Raw genomic sequence first — 26,014 nt, 5'->3', positions numbered from 1 at the left:
CACGCAGCACTTTATTTTGGAATATCTGTAAGATGTTTGTATTGGAGACGCTAGCAGTGCCCCATAGCTGAATCCCATAAGTCCATATGGGCTTGAGGATGGACTTGTAGAGTAAAATTTTGTTATCCAAAGATAGGTTTGAATTGCGTCCAATGACCCAATAAATATTTCCCAATTTAAGTCCAAGCTGTTTTCGTTTGTAAAACATATGTTTTTTCCAAGTTAGACGGCGATCCAAGTGCATGCTAAGATATTTAGCGTCCTCGGATTGAGGAATTAGACAATTATCAATATATACAGAGGGTCATGTTTCTCTACGTAGCGTGAATGTAACATGTTTTGACTTAGTTCCATTAGATTTGATGCGCCATACTTTCATCCATTGCTGAATTCTATTTACGTTTAATTGAAGATTTCTTGATGCTGTTGATGGATCTGTGTCGAATGCCAGGATAGCAGTGTCATCTGCATACGTATAAAAGATATAGAATTGGGCCGAAAACGCTGCCTTGTGGGATGCCTGAGTGAATAGGATATATCTTAGTGTGCTCGGTACCGTGCTTCACCAGGAAGTGTCTATTTTCTATGTAGGAATTTAAGAGCTGGAAGTGAGGATAGCATCGTCAGACATATAAAAGGATAAGATGAGCAGGTCATGTGGTAAGATCAGAGGAATACAGAGTGCTAAAGACAGTGTTTTTTGAGTGACTAGACGGTAGAAGATCAATAGGTCGTGCGCAAGATCGTAGCAGATGAAAAGCTATAGTGAATGCGGCGAAGATTCACCCCGAGTTGTAAAGCTTTCTTCTTCTTGTAGTGCCTATCTTTTTCGAATGTTGGCGACCTCATGGCAATCTGTATTTTGCAAACTGCGGCTCTGAAAAGATTTGTGGTCGCTGTATTGAACCACGTACGTAGATTTTTCAGCCAGAAAATTCTTCGCTGTCCTGGTCCTCGTTTTCCTTCTACTTTTTCTTGAAGAATTAATTGCAGCAACCCATATCTTTCGCTGTTTCGACGAATGTATTTAATTTTGGCTGTTTTTATTGTGGTTAACAACTCTTTTCCTTTTTGCTTTCTTAATAAAACGTCTTGGTTAGTAACGTGGTCGGTATAGGATATCTTCAGGATTCTACGATAAAGCCACTTTTCAAAAGCCTTAATTTTCTTACAGATGGGGTCTGTGAGAGTCCACGACTCAACTCCGTACAACAGTATAGGAAAGATATATAACATCGAGGTAACCTGATTTTTATGAGTACTGATGAATCATGGCATTTGAATAGCTTAGCCATTTTTGAAATGCAAGGCTTGCTTACTCAATCCTAGATTTTATTTCTAGCGAGTGGTCCCAATTTTCATTGACGTTCGTACCAAGGTATGTTTTTACTCTTTTTATTGGTTGACCATTCACACTGATTCTTTCAATTTGCTGTTCCTTCTTAGAGATCATCATACATTTTGTTTTATTAATGTTCAGTGAAAGTCCATATCTCTGACTCACTTCTGTGATTCCTCCTGATGGGCTTCATAACTGTCAGCAAATACCACCGTGTCATCCGCGTATCTGATGTTATTGATATATTCTCCGTTAATTTAAATTTCGGCTTCAACATCTTCTACTGCTTCTTGAAAGATTTCCTCAGAGTATATGTTAGCATATACTCTGAGGCAACACCTCTCACCCCTATCACCCCTGCAACAGCAGGGGTGATAGTATACATCCCTGTTGGACCCCGCGTTTGATTTTGATATCATCGGATTCTCCTGCCTCTGTACGGATAGACGATGTTTGATTCCAGTAAAGATTGCTAATAATTCTTAGATCACAGGTATTTATTCCAATATTTGTTAATATTTCCATCAGCTTGTCGTGTTACCAGTATAAAATGCTTTATTATAATCAATGAAGCATGCATAAATATCGCAAGTCACATCACTACATCGTTGAAATAGCACTTGTATGCTAAAGAGAGCCTCTCTCGTACCCACTGCGTTCCGAAAACCAAACTGTGTATGGCTGATTTTTTCTTCGTATAGTCTATATATCCCTTGATGTATGATTTTTAGAAATAACTTTAAAATGTGGCTCATTAAGCTGATGGTCCGGAAATCATTGCAGGATACGAATTTTGTTTTCTTTGGTAGAGCAAATTGGAGAATGGGGAAAATTTAAAAATGCGATGATAAAAACAGCTAAATCAATATGTGGAACCACAAGAAATAACAACAGAGGGAAACGAACATCTTGGTGGAACGATGAAGTGAAAAGAGAAATAAAAGAAAAGAAGAAATTATGAAAAGAATACATCCAAGACAAAACACAACAAAAATATGAAAATTATAAGAGACAAAGAACAAAAGTTAAAGAGATAGTTAAGAAAGAGAAAAAGAACAGTTGGGAAAAATTCGATGAAAAAATGGAAGAAAACAGCAAAGAAAACGTAAAATTATTTTACAGAACACTGAAAAACCTAAGAAGCAACAAAGAAACGAAACTGAAACAAATAATGAACAAGGAAGGAACAATAATAAACGACGATAAGACAATAATGGAAAGATGGAGGGAACATTTTCAGCTGATACTGAATGGAAATCAAGCGAATACAATGGAGAAGCAAAGCCACAACAGGAGAGTATCCATGAGAAACACGGAAAATCCAGAAACTATAGAAAAAGAAGAACTGGAAGAAGCAATAAGAAAGATAAAGATTGGAAAAGCACCAGGAAGCGATGAAGTAGCACCAGAAATGATGAAATATATAGGAGTAAAAGCAAAAGAAAAATTGTTATACATATATAACCTAATATGGAAGAGAAAAGTAATACCTTGAGAATGGACAAATGCAGTAATTATACCTATATACAAGAAAGGAAACACAAGAGACTGTAGGAACTATAGAGGTATATCACTACTATGTGTAGCAGCAAAAGTATACGAAACCATAATAGAAAGGAAAATTAGAAAAGAAATAGAACATAAATTAGAGGATGTACAAAGTGGATTCAGGAAAGGACACAACACACAAGACCATATATTCTCCATGCAACAAGTAATAGAAAAAGCCTTAAAGAAAAATAAAGAAATACATCTGAGCTTTATAGACATGGAAAAAGCATTCGACTCAGTCAAAAGAAAAGATATTTGGGAAAGCCTAAAGAAGAAACAAGTAAGTGAAGAACTGATAGAAGCAACAAAGAGTATATACATGAAAACAACAAATACAGTAAGAATGTTAAATATACAGTCAGAACCACTTGAAACAACCCAAGGAGTTAGACAAGGGGGAAGTCTCAGCCCAGTACTATTCATAAATGTAATAGATGAGATAGTGAAAGAATGTAAGAAAACATTCAAGAAATACTGCATCGGTTGGAACAAAATGCAAATAATATATGCTGAGATGTGTATATTTACAGACGACATAGTATTAATTGTGGAAACTGCAGAAAAACTGAAATACAACTTAGAGAAATGGAACCTAGAAGCAAGCAAATACAACTTAAACGTAAACAAAGAGAAGACTCAAATTATGAAAATATCAAGGAAACAAGGGACGGAAGATCAAATAGAAGTAATAATAGACCAACAAAAAATAATACAGACAAATTCATACAAATACTTAGGAACAGTAATCAACAACAAAGGAGACATCGAGGATGATCTTAACAACAGAATGGAAAACACAGGAAAACTATTCCAAGCACTAAATAGAGGATTCCTTAATAACAAAGAAATATCAAGACCAAGATGACAATATACAAAACAATATATAGACCTACAGTGACATATGGAGCAGAAAATTGGATATTAAACAAAAGACATCAGAGCAGAATTCAGGCAGCAGAGATGAAATACCTCAGAAGAACGATAGGAGTAAAAAGAACTGATAGAATCAGAAATGAAGAAATAAGAGAAAGACTCAAAATCAAACCGATACTCGAGTCAATCAAAGAGAAAAAATTGGCATGGTTCGGACATCTAACCCGGATGGACAATAATAGACAAGTAAAAAGAGTGTGGGACGCCAAACCAATAGGGAAGAACAGAAGAGGAAGACCCATTAAAGAATGGAACAGTGACATCTCGCAGATACTGCAGAGTAAGGGTAAGACTTGGCAGGAATCAACACAGATGGCATCCAATAGGAAGGAATGGAGAAAGTTCGTTAAGAGCTAGGACACCTCAGAAGACTGTCAAATATTGTAATTTAATGAACTGTATTGTAAACGGCCCAACACCGAAAGGTACAAATGGGTTCTACTGATTAAGTAAAGTAAAGTAAAGTGGTAGAGCAATAATCGTTGACTTCGGCCATGATCTTGGTATTACTCCGTTTAAATATATGTCATTAAATATTTTTGTTAGTCGTTGAGTATCGTCGGTGTTAAAAAGCTTTATGAGTTCAGTATACGCCTTGTCAGGTCCAGGAGCTTTGCTATCTTTTAGTTATGATATTGCTTTTTCCACTTCATCTGATGTGATTAGAAAGTGGTCATTACATATGTAGGTCGGAGGTTGTTCGGACCTATTATCATCAATGAGTTCTTGTATGTATTTGGCCCATATGCATATTTCTTGTTTTTATCTGTGTGATGATGTTCCCCTGTTGATCTTGCAGTTTGCTAGCTGTGTTGGATTTTTGAAGACCAGCTGCTTGTTTTACCTTTTTATGCATATTAAATGTATCGTGTTTTTGTTCCAATAACTCACACTGTGTTTTTAAATAATTTTCTTTGGCTTTTCGTATTCCGGTTCTTATTTGTCTCCGAATGTTTTTGTACATTCTTTTGTTACTCTTTTATTTTCTTCTTTCTTCCATGAGTTGCAGTATAGAGTTGTAAAGCCAGTCAAGAAGAAAGAAGACGAAGAAAAGTGATAGATTTAGGTATGTAAAAACGGTATTATAAAGTAATGGGGAAATATATTAAGAGAGTTGCACCAGAATAAAATGAAAAGCCATGGGAGGTGAATTGAGCGACAAAAATTTTTTTATGAAACTCACAGTTTCGAGAAAGAAACACAACTATATAGTGCATATTACGTAATGTTTAGATGGCATAGCAGAATGAAAAAAATGATACCATTTTTGATCTGAAATGAGTTATATTTAATCTGCACAAAAATATGTCTATTTTTCTTTAACACACTTATATAATAATATTCAATATTCTATGTTAACGATGGCAGAAAAATGAAGCTGACGTTATTGCAATCTCGTCTTGCAATATAGTTTAGTGTTTTTACTTTCATTTTCAGACTTAGTTTGCGTATTTCTTCAAACTCATATTCAAGGGATGTATTCTAAACTATTTACATTACATACTGTTCTGCCATTCTCCATCTCTAAGGTCTCGTCTTTCCATGGCCTCGTCCACTTCATCCCTCCATGATCTTCGGGGTCTACCTCTTTTCCTCCTTCCTGTTGGGCTCCAATCCGAAATCTTTGCTATCCACCTTGTATGATCTGTTCTTCCCACATGCCCATACCAAATTAAACGTTTTTCTTCGATGTAGCTGAGTATGTCTTGTACTACTGCCATTCTTCGTTTTATCTCCTCATTTCTGATGCGATCCATTTTTGTCACTCTGCAGCTTCTTCTCATGAACTCCATTTCAGTTGCTGTGATTTTGGACCTGTTTCGTTTATTTATTACCCAATTCTCTGCTCCATAGGTCATTATACTGCGTACCAAGGTGTTATAAATTCTCTTCTTTGTATTTCTGGTAATCTGTCTATGCCACAGTAACCCGTTCATTTGTTTAATACATGTTCTTGTCTGTGCTAATCTGCTGGTTATCTCTTGCTCGGTGGTTCCATTTTTTGAGAGTATGAATCCTAAATATTTGAATTTGTCAGTGATAAATTTAGAAAAATAAAGAATAGAAATAAACATGAAGAAAACAAAAAGTACGATAGTTAAACAAAAGAAATATGATAAGAGAAACCATTTTCCACTTTACTGCAAGGAAAACCAAATTAAGACAGTATCAACTTTTGAATATTTATGAGTAGAGATATCAGAAGACGGAACAATCGATTAGGAGATATAGAATAGAGTGAAGAAAGCAAACTACAAAATTTACTATGCACTGAACAACACGATTTTTGGAAACACTGTTGTATGCAAGCGAGACATGGGTCAATAACACCAAAATGAACAGCTCGCTGAACGCAGCGGAAATGAAACAACTACGAAAAATAGCTGATGTCACAAAAATGGATCATATTAGAAACGATTATTTAAGAAGCGAATTAAAGGAGGAATCGAATTAAAATTGCTTGGACATATTATCAGGATGGAACAGAGCAGTAAGAAGAATAATGGAATCCAAGAGATACGGAAAGAGAAGAAGGGACGACCAAGAATGGGAAGGTTGGAACAATCACAGGTAAAATAAGCAAAGAAAAAGGAAAATAATTTCAACGAATGAAAGAGGGACCGGAAGGGATGAAAGAGGTGGGTACAAAAAATATGAAAATATCACTTCGACGCCCAAACTGTTCCTGTTTCCGAGAAAGAAGAGAAGTCTCTGCGTCCCCAGTTTCCATTATTTTCTATTTAAAGCACCACCTTCTACCAAGTTTCTTGCCGTCATAGCCCCATAAAGTTCATCTCTCCAACTTCGGCGTGGTCGACCTCTTTTCCTTCGTTCTACAGGTATCCATTCCAATATTTTCTCGAACCATCTGCCTTCTGGCATTCTCTTAACATGGCCAAACTAAGTAATTGTCTTCTTTCAATCGCTTTCTGCAAATTTCTGCCCATAACCATTTCATTTCGTATGCTCATTTCAAATTCTCTCTAATTTTGATCTTTAGACGACAACTTCTCGTAAAATCCATTGCGGTTGATAAGAGCTTTTTCTCTTAGCATTCGTTACATCTCAAACTTCGGAGCCTTAGAGGGTGATACTTTTAACTATGCTGTTATAAATGTGTTTTTACGTGTCTCTTTTTATTGATTTGTTCCAGAGAAGGGACTCGAGAACTAGTAGAAGGTACGGCAAACTGTCTCCTTGCTTTCGTCCATTTTTATAATGAAAAATCCTTGAAATTTTTCGTTCTAGATTCTGCTTCTGATATCTGTTGTAGCTGTGAGTATTATGTTCGTTAGTTGAAGACGCTGAAGCGGCATTGGAAATTCCATCATAACCTGGAAGAATTTTTGTCTAGTGGATCTATTAAACCCATAATTAAGGAAATGTTGTTGATGATGGAGATAGTGAAGAAATTATGGGAACGCAATTAATCTATACACAAGTTACTTACGCCGTAAATACAAAAGCTAGAAAAGCTAAAGGGTAGGATGAAATAATAATAATAGAGCTATTCAAACTAATTAAAGATGAAAACTTTGATATTCTGATAAATAAAAAACTAATACAAGAAGAGATACATACCCAATACTGGCTTTTTTCAACGTTCCAAGAATATTATACCTAATTATAAATCAAAAAACACACAGACCATGATTATTCTCACTTTCTGATAGGATAAGACATCTGATGAAGAATAAAAGGAATTTTCCAACAATCATACTAAAGTAGTCATCAAAATTTTCTGCTGGTGATGCCAAAATTCATAATTTGTATAAACTTTATATCTGCTTATAATACTCGTATGTACCTACTTAATCAAAAGTTTATTTTAAATAGAATACCTAAATGATTTTGCATTTTTTATATGTATCGGACTAGCACATTCTACTTAAATAAATAAAATATATTCAATTTTGCAATTGTGATTCTATTAATCAGCTTTTGATTTAGGTGAGTAAAATCTTTCCTTGCTACAATCTTCCACTCTTACGAGTCAGATCTTGGCTAGGATGCTGCAAGGACCGAAATCGCCATCAGGCCGCCACCTGACGTTCAGTAGTCGAACTAACCGCAAGAGCTGGCACGGGGTGTGAGCGAGCGGCAACTGTGTACAGTTAACCACTTTATTGGGCCGTAACGATCAATACAATGGGAGTTTTATGGTCATAAAGAGCCATTCTTGTTCAGGATTGCTTGTAAAATGAGGCACAAATGTTTCTTGGTGCTATGAGGTTACTGTATAAATTGCAGTTATGTTTTTTATTCACTATAAAAGTTATATGAATGGGGAATTGACGGTGTTTATTTTAATTTCAATGAGGATAATTTTCTTTTGACGGTTCTAAAGACTTAAATGGGTTATTTTTGCTTTTTATGAACTGCATTTTAATTACAATTCATTTTAACGTATAGTGCAGTTAAAGTTGTTGATATAATTATGTTTTAATCACGGACTGATCATTTGTAGATAGTATTAGGAATTAAAATGGATTAGTCGTATAGCACATTATACATTATTTGAAATTATTTCACAAAAAATACTTTTTTAATGGTTTCATTCTGCTTTTATTTAGAAATATTTAGGGCATTCCTTCTCAATTTAATTTTTTTACATTCTCCATTTAGTATGTACATAGTTTTGTCCACTCTCTGATTATTTCTTAATAAATTTCTTTAGTACCTATTGTTCTGAAGCTATTTTTTTGTGGCATCTTAATAATATAATTTACTATTTTTATTGGGAATAAGCCACAATTTCTTTAGTATATTTATCTGATACATATTGCTGACTTGCTATCTTAGAATGTGTCGTAGGCTGGTAGCTGTTTTATTCTCATTTTCACTTCAGTCAGATATAACACATTCTTTCTATTTCGCTAGGTTCTGATCGTGTTTCTTAAATATATCATTCTGGTCCCAACCTTTTGCATTCTTATATTCAATTTATATTATACAGGATTAATATGCGGCCCAACTCCGCCTGCAGTTTTGTTGGATGGATCGAGTAGCTCGACAGACCGTACAAAGAAGGAGCAACATCCTATGCAACACAGGATTATGCCTCGGAACAGGAATGATTTTATTATATACTTCCCATCGGTACTTGGAACTTAAAGTCTCCAAACACAAGAGAGCAGGAAATTACAAAAGAGCTTGTAGAAAAAAAATATAGACATGTGCACTACAAGAGACGAAGAAAAAAGAAAAGGGTCAAATTATGCTAGATGACTATCTGATGATTTACAGTGCTGTTGCGAAAGAAACCAGAGCCAAAGAAAAAGTCGCCCCATTAGTACACAGAAAATTTTTACACTAAGTACAAGAATGTACAAGAAAAAACTACAGAGGAATAAGCGTAGTATCATCAATAGGAAGATTATATGGGAAGATACTCCGAGTAAAGATAGAGCCAGCGATAAAAGGTTAAATCGGGGAGGATCAGGCAGGCTTCACCGAAGGAAGATCCTGCACAGACCACATATACACACTGGAACAACTGTTGGAAAAGAAAAAAGCAAAAAATAGAGATATACATTTGGTATTTATAGACCTGAGAAAGGCGTATGACTCTGTACCAAAGGTCAGAACTATGGGAGGCAATGTACAAATTAGAAATACAGACGGAACTCATAGAAGACTCATTTCTGTGTCTGTTTGACATTAAGAAAGCGTTTAACAGAGTAAGACTCAAAGATGTAATCCATCATCTGTATAATCGAGAAGTTCTCCTAAATATTATAAAAACTATCGAAAACATCTTCCAAAACAACAAAATGGAAGTCAGAATAGATGGACAACTTACAGAAGTTATAGAAATAGGCAGCGGAATAAGACAAGGGGATTCATTGAGCCCCATGCTCTTCAATTTCATCATGAATGAAATCATTATAAGCGTTATCAAAGGAAGAGGATACAAAATGGGAAACAAAGAAATAAAAAATACTCTATTACGCAGACGACGCAATATTGATAGACCAAGATGAAGATAGTCTGCAAAAAATGGTCCACAGATTTAACATAAGAGCAAAAGAATTTAATATGGCAATCGAATCTCAGAAAACTAAAACAATAGTAGTCAGAAAAAGAACCAACCAGATGTAAAATAGAAATTGATGGCATCAGTGCTAAACAAGTAATGCAAATAAAATACCTGAAAATTACACTGTCTAGCTATGGAGACCTGGAAAAAGAAGTGAGAGATTAAGTACAAAAAGTAAAATGCAAATGCCTTAATAACACTATATGGCGAAACAGACACATTAACACTGAGATGAAATCAAGAATTTATAAAGACAGTGTAAGACCAATAATGACTTGTCTATGCCTATGACTATGCCTCAGAAACAAGACCCGACACAGCCACAACACAAAGGCTACTGGAAACTACAGAGATGAGAGTATTGAGAAGAATTACAGGAAATACGCTGAGAGATCGAAAGAGAAGTGAAGACAGTAGAAGAAAATGTAGCGTACAGTGTATAAATGAATGGACACAAAATAGAAAAAAAAAGAATAGAAAATAGAAAAAAAAAGAATGGAATAACCACATAATGGAGGAGACCCATATCGTCAAAATAGCAAGAGATAAGTCACCAATCGGCAGAAGTATCGGACGACCACGCAAAGGATGGAGTGACAACCTTCCATAGAGGTATTAATCCGCGAATGAACAAGCAGAATTGCTTATAAAGAGAAAGAAGAAGAAGAAGAATATGCGGTCCAGGTAGCTGAGATCTCAGTAGGTATATCCGTATTTAGATAGGTGGGTTCGATCGCCGCTACAAAAATCAAAAAGTTTTGATTAGATCGTCACTATGGAGATTCTGATAAATTACGAAGTCGTACTCTTTTTAATACAGCTCCTCTCTACCTACTTGGTACTTAGTTTGGATTCGACGTTAAAGGTAGGTCCCGTATATTTGTTTACGCTTAATATCTTTCTAATAATACTTAATATTTCTTCTTATTTTTCTTTTTATGTAGACATTATTCTGTTTGTTCCATAATTTCCATGTTCCATCATTATCGTGGTCTTTCTACTGATCGTCTTCCTATTGGGGAACCGTTTCGAGCCATCTTTACTACTCTATTTGCTGTCATTTAGATATGATCGTTCTATTCTACTCTTCTATTTCTAACCCAGTTCTTTATGTTCTCCACCTTGCATCTACGTCGCATATCTGTACTTCTAACTCTGTCCCATAATGTCCATTTTTATTTTCATTTCTTTCCCGATAATAACAGCCTCAAATTATATAACTATATGAAAGCTATTGGTGATATTGTCGAACCCGGGAACATTTGCTTTGTCTACCGAATATACAACAATACAGTCTGTATCATCATCTGTATGTGTTCTTTGTCAGAATCTCTAGCCATAAAGTCTGTTTCTATTTAGCTATAAAAGCTATAAGAACTTGTAAACTCTCATCCTACCATACAAGTCGGCTCCCTAAATTTCGTAAAATCGTCTCTCCAATAAAAATGATGAAATAAATAAGATTGTTTAATACATTTTTATTTTAGGCAGTTCTGTTTTTTGCCATGTTTTCCTGGTTTTTCTTTTTCTTTTCACCAGTTCCCAAATTTCTTTGGAATAATTTTGACCTGAGGGTTTTCTTAATTGCTTGGTCTTGTTTCATGCTGCTTGTTGCATATTTATGGTTAGTTTTTCTGCTTCTTCTTCTCCCTCCAGAAGAGGAAAAACTACGAAATTCTTCTGTCCAGAGACGGCCGTGGCCGTAAGAGTACCAAAAACACTGTCCGCGTTAGGAAAAAACTTGGATTTGAATACAACATAACATCACTGGGAAAGTATATTCGGTTAAAGATACTGGACGAACATGTGCTAATAGGCCTAAGTATAACGCAAGACAAGCAAGAGCAAGCTCAGAATTATAACACAGGCTTCCCTACTGGACATGCGTCAGTTAAGGGACAGCTGTACACATTGTGCATGTTTCATGGAGACTAAAGCTTTAGAATATATAAGTAGTGGGAAACCTGACACAGTACTCCATATCTTTCATAACTGCGAGGCACTAGATAGCAGGCGGCAAATACTTTTTAAGATTACCAGGTGACTCCAAAAAACATGGTCTCAATGCACTGTACCGGTAGAAGCTGGTACGGATTTCCAGAATTCTGTAATGTTTATTGTAAATAAATGGAAGATATACAATAAACCAATTGACTGCAGTAGGATCAGTTTATACTTAACAAACGACTTCCAAAAACAAGTGCATGGAGGGAACAACAGCAAAGTCGATTTGGTAAGATGTTAAAAAAGATATATGCTTCTGAAGGGGAATCATTGCGGAATTAACCAAGATAGTAAGTACCAAATGAAAGGGTAATGTTCTTTCTTTCTTTCTCCCCTTCCTTTTACCATATCAGGGTGTCGGATTTGGGCTAGCTATTTTAATTTCCATTTACCCACCTCTTCCATTCTTTTCTGTTTCCTGCCATTATTTTCAATTCCTCGAGTGATTTTTGTTTAAGTTTTCCAGCCTCTACTACTTGCTGTATCCATTTTTTTCTTGGTCTGCCTCTTTTTCTTTTTCCAATGTTTTTTGCTTCATAAATTTTTCTTGTTATTCTATTGGATTGCATCCTCATCAGGTGCCCATACCAGTTCATTTGTCTCTTTGCTATTTTGTTCATTATCGGTTCCTGGTTGGCCATTCTCCTAATAGTCTCGTTGCTTAATCTATCCCATTTTGTCTTTCCAACTATCCTTCTTAGATGTCTCATCTCCATTGCGTTTATCCTGCTCTTATGTTTTTCCAGAATTGTCCAGTTTTCACTTGCATAAAGCACAGTCGGTATCACTATTGTGTTATATATTTTTATTCTTGTTTCTCGTGCAAGTTCTCTTTTTCTCATTATTGGGGCTAACGCATAATATAACTTGTTTGATTTCTTTGCTCTATTTGTTATTTCCCAGTCTATTTTTCTGTCATTAGTTATTATACTTCCCAGGTATTCGTAAGTTGTTACTATTTTGAATTCTGAGTTTTTACATTTTATGTTTATTTGATTATTTTCCTTATCTCCTTTGCCGCTGATTATCATTATCTTACTTTTTTCCTCGTTTATCTCCATTTTAAGTTCTTCTATTTGTTCTACCCATATATCCATTAGTTTCTGCATTTTATTCTCGGAATCTGCTATTAGTACTATGTCGTCTGCATACATTAAGGACTCTATTGTTACCGGTTGTAATATGCGGTAACCTATTATTGTCTGTAGTTGATTAGTTCTGACTCTAGTGTTTCTTATCAATTCGTTCATTACTATTATGAATAGCAAAGGGCTGAGACTATCTCCTTGTTTAATACCTCTCTTCCAATTAAATGCTTCCGATCTTTTCCCTGTTATTTGTACCCTTCCTTTTACCTCTTTGTAAGTACTTTCTATAATTTTTATCAATGCATTAGGTACGTTTATTTTCCTCAAGCATTTCGCTATAATATGTCTTTCTATCGTGTCAAATGCTGCTCTTAGGTCTATGAATGCTAATATTAGTTTTTCCCCCGTATCTATGCTTCTTTCTATTAGGTTTCTAATGATATATATGTTGACATTTGTCTGTCTTCCCGGTCTAAATGCCGTTTGTTCTTCTCCCAATACCATTTCTACTTATTGTCTCAGTCTCTTCTCTATTATTTTCGTATATATTTTAAAGCATACTGATGACAGACATATTACTCTATAGTTGTCGCAGTTTACATGTTCTCCTTTTTTGTATATTGGCACGATGATATTGTTCTGCCAGTCTTTAGGGATTGTTTGGTTTTCCCACGCCTCTTTATATATTTTCCATAGCCAGTTTATTCCTTCTTCTCCCATGTATTTTACCATTTCCGGTTCAATTTCATCATCTCCACCTGCCTTGCCTATTTTTATATTTGATAATCCTTCTATTACTTCTTCTCTTCTTATTTGCTATGGCTCTGTGTTTTCTTCGCCTTCATTGATTATATTGTCTTCCTTTATCATTTCGGTATCAAATTTTTTCTCATAATATTCTTTCCATACCCTAGCTATTTGTTCTGGGCTTATTTGTATTTGGTTTGAAGTATCTCTTACTGCGTTTATTTCCTTTCGTTTTCCCTGCCTTACGTGTCGTATTGTCGTCCAAAAGTTTCTATTATTTGTTATATATATTCTTCCTGAAGTTCTTCTCCAAATTCTTTCCATGTTTTTGCTTTTGCTTGTGTGACTGTCTTTTTTGCCAATCGTCTCTGCCTATAGTATTTTTCTTTATCTTCTTCTAATCCCGTTTCGATGTATTTTTTCCATGCTATTTTCTTCTTTTTTATTTCTGTCTTCACTTCTTTATTCCACCATCTTGTCCTTTTCATCTGTTTATTATATTTTTTGATTCCACACACTTCAGTTGCTGTTGTCTTTAATACTTCACTGTATGTATTCCATCTTTCTTCCATTGTCCATGTTTCTTTTTGGCACTCTATTTGTCTCAGTCTTTTGTTAGTTTCCTCCGTGTAAAATTCTCGCACACTTTTTATCTTTAGTTTGTTTACATTTACTTTCTTGTACTCTTTTCTTTCCACTTCCTCCATTTTTTCATCTTCCAGTTTTGCAGTGACCATCCTGTGTTGTGTAATGTTAAAATCATGTTGTGTAATGTTGTGAAAGGGTAATGTTAAAAATCAAAATATTATTTTTTTATTTTTGCAGAATAGCACATTAGATGGTGTCTAGTCTGTAGATTAGAAATTTTAAATATAGTGCAAAGTTCATACTACACTCGTCTGAACTTACAATTATTTAGATTAAATTTTTTTACATTGTACGTTATAAGTGTAGATAATTATTATAAAATGAGGTTGTTTCGCAAACTACATTTTTCAAACTCGGAATACATCAAAGATTTTAATCAAAGTTAAGCCCAAATAGACCCTGTTTGGTGTACGCGCATATTTCATTACCGATATGCAAATTCAGTTGCTTTTTTTCATACAATTAACCTCAAACACGCTTAGTGAGCAGTAAATTAACAGTAACAGTCTTTATCTACATCAGACTTGATTACATGTTCATTATAAAAGGCTCTACTCGTTAAGTAACCTTTATTCACAAAGAACGAACTCCCGAAAATGCTTTTCTGAAAAGTGAACGTAAACTAGACGTAAAAGTGTAGTGAACTTTATTTTTAATTAATAAAATTATGGTTTCAAATATTTTAAAAATAGCCTATAAAAATATAAAGAGAGAGAGAGAGAGACAGATAAACCACGTTAACCTAATAATTATTTACAATAAATAAACCACTCTACACACTAAAATGAAAATAAATATATGTATTAAACATAAAAAGAAAACGAACGAGTATGATTATAAGGGAAAAACAGTGATTGTGAGATGCAATGATGTAAAACTAACCGTTATACACCAAGTACACGGTTCGACTGAAAATAAAAGTCTAATGTTAGCAAAAAAACTTCTATTAACTAAAAAAGCAGTTTCAAAAATAACATATAAAAAGTTAGTTACTCAAAAAATAACGAAACGGTTATTTCTAAAGAGGAGGATAAAGGGTAGAATGCGAAAACATGGGAGTTGATTCCAGTTTACTCCAATTAGCCTCTTCTACTTAAATCTGACTCTCACCTTCACGCTGGTGTCCCCTGTAAACCGAACAACCCAAATGGAGATCCGGTATCCAACCCGGGTGGAAAGTTATGTTGGAAACTGAAATTTGCGAGAGGGAAAGGGAGTTTGTCGTTGGGTTTACTCAACCATGTAAAAAACCTTTTGTTATGAGAGCTATAAAGAGAAACCGGACAGTCTACCCTACGACGAACTCGCAAACGAAATAAGGATAATGATTTAAAAAAAGAAGCCTTTATCAGCCTGGAGCCACGGCTCTGCTCATACAAGAAATAAATAAAGCCAAAGCAGATACCAATGCTTTAAAGGAAATGAGGTGGACTAGCTCAGGCATCCTGGAAAATAGTAACTGTAATATTTACTACAGTGTACATCCTACTTGACACGAATTTGGTACCGGATTTATCGTAAGCAGCAAAGTCGAACATAGTGTAATTGATTTCAAAGCTATTGATCATAGGATATGTCGAATAAGACTTAAAGGGAAGGAAAAGAAGGAAAAAGACAGTTAGATTTGATTTCACGAACAGTGCGTCTGTGTATCCACCTTATACGTATTTCGCCCTAATAGGGTTCATCAGAGACGGCTATTCACAGTCGCTCTGAGCGTGAAAATACATATTTTTTGTCTTAGGAAGCAACTCTAACATGGCTTCGTATAGACGCAAATAGCGACATCTGATATTAAAATCCGTACTAATTTTCGAAACCAAATTTAAATTTTTGCTTTAATCTGTGCCTTCTAAGAATTGCAAGGCAAAACAGACGTTGATAAAGATGTTATTAGAGACATGGGGAATGTAAAAATTGCATTCCACATATCAAACTTAGTTGAGGAGATATGCAAACACATCTCCTCAACTAAGTAAAAATCCTTAACGAATTGGTTTCTTGTACTCGTACAAGTATATCGGAATAAAAGGAAAGGTAAAAGACAGTTAAGATTTGATTTCACATACAGTGCGTCTGTGTATATAAAGCAGCCTATGGCTATATAAATGGTTTAAGAGAGGGGGCGCGCTTCTCCTCTTTAATATTTTCTTGAAAAATGCAATCAGACAATTAAATATTAAAATGAAAGGAACTATTTTTAATTGATAGACGCAAATTCTCGCATTCGCTGACGATATAGTTATATTGGGCAGAAGTATGAGAGACATGGTGCAGTGTTTTACAAGGCTTGCGGACGCGGCAAGTGAATTAGAAGTTAAACGAGTAGTAAACTTGTGTAAACGAGGAAAAAACCAAATATATGTTGGTGTCTAAAAACCTCCGAAATATCCAACAGAGAATTCAAATTAATACCCATACCTTTGAGCAAGTCAAAGAATGTACATATCTTGAATCGCTAGTAAATGCAACACACACGACAAGCGACGAAATAAAAAGACGCATAGCAACAGCAAACAGAACTGTTCACGGTCTCCAGAAACATTTAAAAAATAAAAATATAAAACGTGCAGTAAAGCTCAATATATACAAGACCTTAATAAGACCGGTTTTTGATATATGGGGCTGAAACGTGGACCATATCTCAAAATGATGAAAGATTTCTTGGTATTTTTGAGAGAAAAATTTTAGAAAGATTTTTGGGGCCGTAAATGAAAATGGGCTATGGCGTCGAAGATAAAACTTTGAACTATATCAAGTATACACCGATCCAGATATTGTGAAATTCGTTAAAGTGCAGAGACTTAGATGGACTGGACATATTGCTAGGATGTCAGATCACGAATATACGAAGAGATTACCATTTTCAAAACCCGAGGGCACAAGAAGTAGAGGACGACCACGAGGGAGATGGATTAATTATGTGGAAGAAGACGTACAGATTCTAACGGTCAGAAGATGGAGTGAAGTTGCCAGGAATCGACAGGAGTAGCGACTTCTTGGTGAGCAGGCCAAGATCCACAACGGATTGTCGAGACACTTATGATGATGATTATTTCTTAAGAATCTCTTAAATAACAACGTGAATAAAAAATAATGATTGCGCCTCAGCTTAACCATCATTCTCTAATTTTCATCTTACTTTTTTACTTTGTTCATCGAAAGGTCTCTGCCTCTGCACATTAAAGTCACATATGATTTATTTATGACAAAGTAAACAACTTAATTGACCGCGGTATTTTCGAGATTGGTGTCCGATTTTTAAACAGCGAAAACAAGCACCTTTTTCTGTCAAAATATTTACTTTTTGGTTATTCACTTTCTTAGCTTTAAAGCAGTAGCAGCTTTCGTGTGCATTTTCACAAAAAAAAAACACATCCTTTTATTGTTCTATGAGAGTTCATTAAACCAATCGCAGAAAAAAACGGGGTTACCAATTTTCCAAGACAGCACCGTTATTGAATCGTTCCAGAAATATTCGTCTAATTCAATGTTAAAATTTTCTCTAACCGTAACATATAATCGAACAGCGATAACTGCAGCCATTAATTCAAGTCGGGGTATCGACAATGTCTTTAAGGGTACTACTCTGAATTTACCTGCTAAAATATTTACAAATACACTGTCCATTCCGGACACTTCTTTAAAAGGTTACTGCGGAATATGCATAATTGCCAGCATTTCACAATATGTATGCAAGGTAAATTCTTCAGCTTCCTTGGGACCTGCATTTATCTACCGAGGAATTTTAATCGCAGCTAAATATGGAAGCTCCTTGATCCAATTCCGAAAATATGTTTCTATTGCATAACCAACCGGCGAATCCCAAGGCAGTTGTTGTTTCCATGTTTTCTGAAGTGACATCTTTGAAATTAACGTAGCTGGACAAGAATACCCAATAGGATCAAACAGCTGCTGCGCTTGTAAGAGTATGACTAGTTTAGTTATAGGTTTATTAAAAGGTTGACTTGTATTTTCATCCTCTTGTCTTCGACATAACGTGGCATCCATTTTATTCCACTTTATTCCCAAAACCTGGATAGAGGCGTCAATAGTGTCATCGGGGACTCCCACCATCTAAGATCAAACTTGCCTTCAGCGATTATTATATTTGACTCTTCTATAAAGGTTCTCAGTTCCTGTTTATTAACAACAATAATAACGCAATTATCAACGTAAAAACTATTGGGACAATTTTACAATGGTGTCTTCTAAAACAGTCAGCAGTTTTGACGCACAATTTCTTAATATCAAAGAAAAATGATGTTCCAGCGAATCCCCTAATAAAAATGGACTACTGCTAATCCCGAATACCACACGACAGTGGCGGTAAACCTTTTCGTTCTCCGCATCATCTATCCAAAGCAAACGAAGAAAATCTCTGTCATATTTATGTACTCCAATTTCTTGTTCTCTGAATCTTAATAAAATAGCAGGAATCAATTCAATCAAGTTAACCCTCTTTTCAAGGCACTGAAGTTTTTTTCCTTAGCTGAAGCGTCAAAAGTTGGTCTGATATTTTTAGATGCGCTTTTTGGCTTAACTACTGGCCTGTGAGGTAAATAATGACCTTCTTGGCTTGGCTGCTCTTCTAACACTTCCTCAATTATATTTTCATCTAGTCACTCCTCAAATATTTGGCAGTAGGCTTTAAGATATCCATCTTTAGTTATTTTCTTCAATGTGCTATCCAGTCTCTTCTTAGCCATTTAGATTAAAGAATTGAGATTAAAGGTATTAAGAGTAAACTAGGAAAAGTTGAATGGCCAAGGAATTATTTTTATGTATTTGAAACACCTGCATCCATTGAATAGATAGGTACATTAAAAGTTACCTAAGAAAAAGATGTCTACAATAATGCTAGGATAAACATGATACAAATAGATTGCTAAAAATAATACAAAACAAAAACGGACGAAATAATATGAACAGAAGGCTAAAGATAATCGAGAAGAAAGCTCTAACTAGAACTGAAGAAAAAAGTAGGAATATTATTTGAAATTACAATTACAGTACGAACACGGGCCTTCTTTTATGGGGTTATATCACTTTGGGGCCACGCTGCTCACAATCTCAAATTATCGCACTTGAAGAAGAAGTAGAGTATTAAAAAATATATCACTTTATATGTGGCAAAAGACCTCCTATAAGGTGACATCTTCACACGCCCGGTCTTTTGCCACATATAAAACGATAATGGATGAGATTTCTTATTCCATGGTTTCTCAGTGTGTGATACAATAATAAATGGATAACCAAATGATTTTATTTTAACTTTAAAACTGGAACAATAAAATATCAACTGCTTTTCTTGTGCTAAATAAACTATTGGAATTGAATCATTTATCTTAAAATAATTATATCGTATTAAAACGCATTAACTTATCCATATTAATACTTCCATTCATGAACAATATCTAGTTTTACGAATTGCTTAAGTACCAAGAATTCCGCAATATTTATTGATTTATTGATCTATTTGTCCATAACGTAAACAAAAAATCCCATAAATTTCATTAGACTGCGAAGTGGCGTTAAAGACGATAAATTTGCGGGGGTCGTGACTTTTGTTTGTTTATACGAATGGCTGTGTAAGATAACACTAACACTTTCCAGTTTTGCATTTCCTAGAATATATCAAGAATTAATTGATGATCTCAGCGCTATCAATGGGGACGGAAAAAACATTTGTATGTATTTTAATGAATCAATTATTGATCTTGAATACAGAAAGTGTTATATATAAAAAATAGTCTAGTCTCTTTGATACAATGAGGTTATTTACAATGTAAGTGTGTATAAAATATTATTAGAAAAATCAGATGTTTATTTATTCAAAAATCAAATGAAGCCATAGCACTTGAAGCACATACATTTTCAAGGAATAAATTAATTTGAGAGAAGTCTAGGTAAATTTAGGAGGAATGTCATTTTCGTTATTCTTACTGTACTCCTTCATTTTGAACAAGGCCCTTCTCCGTATTTAGTGATTACCGTTTCGCTGGTAATATTGCCCTAACTATTTTCAACTAATCTCTTATTTTGCTCTCAACTGGCGTTACACCAAATGTCACATCGTAATGTTTCAAATATTTTGGACAGTGAGGTTGCATGCCTGTAGGAGGTGATAGATGAATTTATGAGGTGACTTAATACTCCGTTCGACGGTTACAAGCCTACGACGTAAGACGTTATTTTCTTACAAATAAATAATCTACATTGACGGGATTTTCAGTACCTTTAACAAAAATAAACACACCTACATTACCTATTTTACAAAAAAAAAATATTTTTTTTTAAAAATTACTTTGTCCTGATAGACCACCATCGTTCCTTTATGTAAGTTTTTTCATATACAGCAACTTTATTTATTTATTTTATTTTGTCTCTAGTTTTTTTTCTATTCTGACCTCTACAGGTATCAGAGTAACATATTACATTCTTGTGTTATTAGGTAGGTTTGTTTAAAGATGTTAAAAAAGACAAGGTGCAATCTGATTCGCTCCTCGAGCAGCAATAGTTTCATACCACACACAACATACTGCTCTTCCGATCTTATTGTCATGTATAGTCAAATTGAACGTTCACAACTGACGTTTATAGAAAGCTAAAGAAGAAGTCAATGATGGAGTCGGTAAACACTGTTGTAAATCAAATGTATACACTTGTAGATCATCATCATCCAGCCTTCATTTATCACGTCCACTGCTGGACATAGGCCTTCCTTAAACTCATCCATTCTTTGCGATTTTGTGCTCTTTGTTGCCAATTTTTCGTGATAAGCCTGATGTCGTCAGCCCAACGTGTAGGTGGTCTTCCTCTAGTACGTTCGTCTACTCTTGGCCTCCAATGTGTAATTTTACTCGTCCATCGTGAGTCATGCATTCTCGCTGCATGGCCTGCCCAATTCCATTTATGTTCCGCTATGCGTTCCACAACATCAGCAATATTCGTCCTTCTTCGCAGATCTTCGTACACTTGTACGGTACTATCATTTTGATACATCTGTGTTTCATTTTTTTTTTCGATTCGTAAGCTTGATCTGCTGTCATTTTATGATTATCATGTGAAGTTATTTCAGTTTTTGTTTGCTCATCTTGACAAAGTTGAATTTGCATTTTGAACTTATCACAAGTATAGCATTTATCAATACGGGGTTTTTTGAAACATAACCCTAATTTGTTAAATTATTGGCTGTAAATTTTTATTGAAGCGGGTTTGAAGTACATATCACAAAATAGTTGATAAATTTTGGTGATTGTTAGGTGGGAAGGCAAATACTTCTTTGATGTACTCTTTCACACTATGGTTACACTATGGTGTAGTGACTTTCATACGACGAAAAAGACAAAATATGGTTTTTTATTTCCTTCCTTTTGTTCGGCTCGCGGAGATAAGAATACAGCCGAGGGCAGAAAGCCCTGCCTGTCGTAAGAGGAAACTAATGGGTAGGAATCGAGAGGTGGAGAGACGGCTCTTGAGGTGTCGGGTCTGTAGAAACGCACTCGGGGTGCTTAGGCATCACGGCCACCGGTCTACGCTCCTAGTATCCGAGACGAGACTCTCGTGGGACCACTCTCCTCTCATTCCATAAGAACCAGATGAGGTTGAACGAGCTAAGCCCATAAGCACCTCTTTCGGCCCGCACCACCATTAGGGGCGCCGGTGTCTCGGAACGTACCCACCTTGGAGATTTAAGAGTGGTACAGGAGAGCTCCTCGGCGGCGACCTGTCTACGTGCGAGGTGGAATTCCTCTGCCTGCGTCACCTTTCCGTCCCAGGAGGACTAACGGACGGGTGTGCGTAATCGCAACACAGGTACTACGGGGAGGGTGGAGCCCCGCGATGCTCTATGCATCGCGCCACCCTCATTTTGGTGTCGGACTTGTAGGGGCAGTAGAGTCGCTTACGGTCGTATGCCTTTCAGGCCAGGAAGACCAGTGTCCAACCAGTTTTATAATTGGAGGGTCGCGAATATAGCCATGTCATCGGATATTTTTAGGTATAGCTGTTTCAGGTACATCATTAATATTTGTAATGGATTCGACCGTTACTTGATAGAAATTTATTTTATGTAACAATAAAACACTGAAAACTTGGTTTACAAAACTTCCACAAAATTTATTATAAAATCTTATCACCACAGCTGTTTCGGCAGAGTGCCTTTCTCAACTTGATGAGTAGTGATTTTATAATAAATTTTGTGGAAGTTTTGGAAACAAAGTTTTCAGTGTTTTATTGTTACATTAATATTTGTATCACCTACTGAAGTCCGTTTTTTTATTGTAGCTTTTTCTTCAATCTCTATTAATGATGACATGTAAGCAGACTTTTTTTGGTATGTACCCATTAGCCAATATTCATTGAATATCGCTTCTCCCTTAGCCAAAGGTATACGTTAAGGAGTGTATTTAACAAAAAAACCTAATAAACTGTCCGCGTGATTAATTTTTCTGTATTTTCAGTATCATAGAATTTTGCTGAACTCTTTGTGTTTTTTAATATAGTTTCCTTATTGTTTTGATCAATTTTTGTAAGATTTCTCATTATTTTATTATTTGAATTTTGCCCCTAATGCATTCAACAAGCGAGATATAGTATAATTTATTTATAGGAATAATACGCAGTTCAATACACAACTTCAAAATTACAACTTTGTAATTTTGACGAATACTTATATATATTTTTTCATTTGTATCAACATTACATTCCAGTTACTCTTGAAATAATCCTTTCCACTCTTGTCTAAAAAATATCAATTGAAATATTGTACATTATTTTAGTTTTTAACTTCTTCTGTATTTTTGAACTAAATACAATATACATGTCCTTTTTCTTACACAGGTGACCAACAATTTACTGCAATACAAACATACGCAACGTATGGGAGTCCCGTCCACTAAGGAACTCGAAAGGATAATAAAAAGCCGTTTTACGACATTTTAACGCGCCGTTACCACTTTTGCTAACTACTAACCGACCTCATTACGATACTGAGATGGGTGCTTTGCGTAGCAGATATTACGCCTCACCCTATATTATTGCGCGATTTATCCGCAGATATACAGGTTTAAACGGTTCAGGCTAACGCCGATCTATAAGGAAGTATCTTCCATGCGTGGGTTTAAATTTAGGACTTCCTGCTTGATGATATCAGGTTAAACGAAAGAGCAATTGTATCGATTTCAATATTGATATAAATTTGTAAAGTTTACTAAATTTACAGCAAGTCTCAAAAAAAAATTGTTTATTGCGATTAAGGGTTAAGAAGGAATTTTTTCAAGGAATATTATATTGTCAATATCATTGACTGTTATCATATTGTAATGATAAATTCTGTGGCTATTTGCGAAAAGTTGATATGTCAAAAATTACGGTTTTCAGCTTTGCGAATCATGATTTATGCTTAAAGTTATATTTTTATATGCCAAAACTTGATATGTCTAAGGAAAATATTATTAAAGATATATAAGTCAACTACTAAACATGATATATTAAATTACTTCAATTTAATTTTTGCCAAAAGTTGATAAGTCGACATATCAAGTTTTGTTACCATCAGATTTAAAATGTGGGGATGTTTTATAGACATATCAAGTTGTGGTTACCAGCTAACAGATAACATAACCTAATTTTATTGTTGTGCATTTTACTAAAACAAGGTGGTTCTTTGGTTCTTTTAAGAAAACTATTAGTAAAAACGTAAAAAGTACCTATGTCGCGTGGAAAGCTGTTAGTTGATATGGTTATTAGCTAACATGAAAATTCGGCGGTTTTATTAAATATCGAAGACAGAGTATTTATCACACACTGAAAGTAAGGATTTTAAAAAATCAGTGGGAAGTGATATAAGAGGATTGAAAACGTGGTTAGTTGATGGTGAAATTAAAGAAATAAGTTCAACTTCTGGAACAACTGGTCATTCTAAAGAATTAGTGTCATATTTGGGTAGTGATACTAAAAATTATAAAAATATAAAATTATATTCCTTCTTACACTTCATCTGACACAAGTGACAATGAGAGGGTAGGTAAATATCAAGCAATTCAATCGAAAATGTGTAAAATAGCATCTACAACCAGTAATAATATGTGTGACAAAGTAAGTAATGATAATTTTACAAATAAAAGTGATGATGGCAAAAACCAAATAAATAACTCTAATGTTTAACCTAAAAACCAAAATTTAGACAAGATACAATTACAATATAATATAAACAAATGAAAAGTTACATCTTCAGATCGTTGAGTTATCCATTCAAAACTTGAAGATGTACTTGTGGGGAAGTCTTTTGGGTCCCCTCGGTATACCCTCAATTCACATGTCTCCACTATATGTTGGATGGTTTTATCTGGAGCACCACATTTTCCTCATTTTTGTAGGTTGTGTGTGCATACTGCATGTCCCCTTATAATTCGATTAAGACTCTTCCATATATTTCGTAGCTGGTTGAAGCCATCAGGCTTTTGGAATGGGCCTTCTTGAGTCCACAGCGTGCGCCACCTGGAGATAACAAGATACTCTGCTGTTAGCTATTGGTGGTTTTCTGGATGGAAGCCGGTTTGCTGCTAAACTCGGGATGTCTTCATGGACTGGAAGTTGTAAATTACTATTTATTTTCGAACACTCTTTTATCCTTTTTGTCTTTTGGCCTTTTGTCTTCGTAGAACAGATGGAGAGTATGGCTGAGGATGGGAAGCCAATTTAGTGAAATAGTCTTGATGCAGCCGCTAACTATTCTCATTGCTATATTAAGCTGCGTATCCACTATCTGCACATGGCGACTATGTCATACCGGTGCACAGTACTATGCCACAGAGTATACCAAACTTACCACAGATGTTCGTAGCACATCCACACACTTATAGTACGTACTTATTTTTTGTGAAGTTATTTGTAGATGTTTTTTAAACGACAGAGTCCTGTCTAAGGTAATTCCCAGGATATTTTGGGTAGGATTGGTAAGGTAGTGCTATGTTCCCCTTTTTGACCTCTAACTCTTAGTTTGCCTTTCGGTTATTGTGATAAAAACTGCTTTCCTCAATTTTACTTGAGGAAAGTTGGGTATCAGGCGCCATTTTGTGAAATATCTGCTATTGCTAGGTCGTCAGCGTTGAGTTTTTTATCTGTTACTTTCCCTGTTACTGGCCACCTAATTCGTTCTTTTTCATTGTATTTACTTATTTGATCACATGTTCATCATTATGTACTAATATTTTGTTTAGGGTATATATGTATATACGCACACGCATATATATATGCATATATATATACATATATATATATATATATATATATATATATATATATATATATGTGCGTGTGTGTCTGCCTTGTTGTGGTGTTTATATGTAACCGAAGGAAGTACCTGTAATTATATTTTGTGCGTACTGAATAACTGACTAGCAAAATAATTAATTCTATTTACTATTATTAACACTAACTCACACATCAAGTTATAGAATATTAGCACTATTATTCAAAACAAATAGTTCGCGCTTGCCATAACTATAAACATCATGTATTTGCACGAACGGCGGCATGCATTTAAATTACAATTTTATCAGCTCTAATTTGTTATTGCCAGTTTAACAAACGATAGTGATAATGTAAAATGAAACCTTTATACATCGCGAATAACTTGATGGAGAATAATTCACAATT

The 26,014-nt window shown here is 35.0% G+C and overlaps 1 long non-coding RNA gene across 1 annotated transcript in view; it reads right to left on the bottom strand.

The window, feature by feature from the left end:
- Positions 1–26,014, bottom strand: part of LOC140434367 (uncharacterized) — a 1,119,986-nt gene that overhangs the window by 2,272 nt on the left and 1,091,700 nt on the right. The window lies entirely within an intron of this gene.

The sequence above is a fragment of the Diabrotica undecimpunctata genome, chromosome 2, assembly GCF_040954645.1.
Source record: "Diabrotica undecimpunctata isolate CICGRU chromosome 2, icDiaUnde3, whole genome shotgun sequence".
In the NCBI taxonomy this organism is placed as follows: domain Eukaryota; kingdom Metazoa; phylum Arthropoda; class Insecta; order Coleoptera; family Chrysomelidae; genus Diabrotica; species Diabrotica undecimpunctata.
This window is presented reverse-complemented; position numbering and strand designations above follow the sequence as displayed.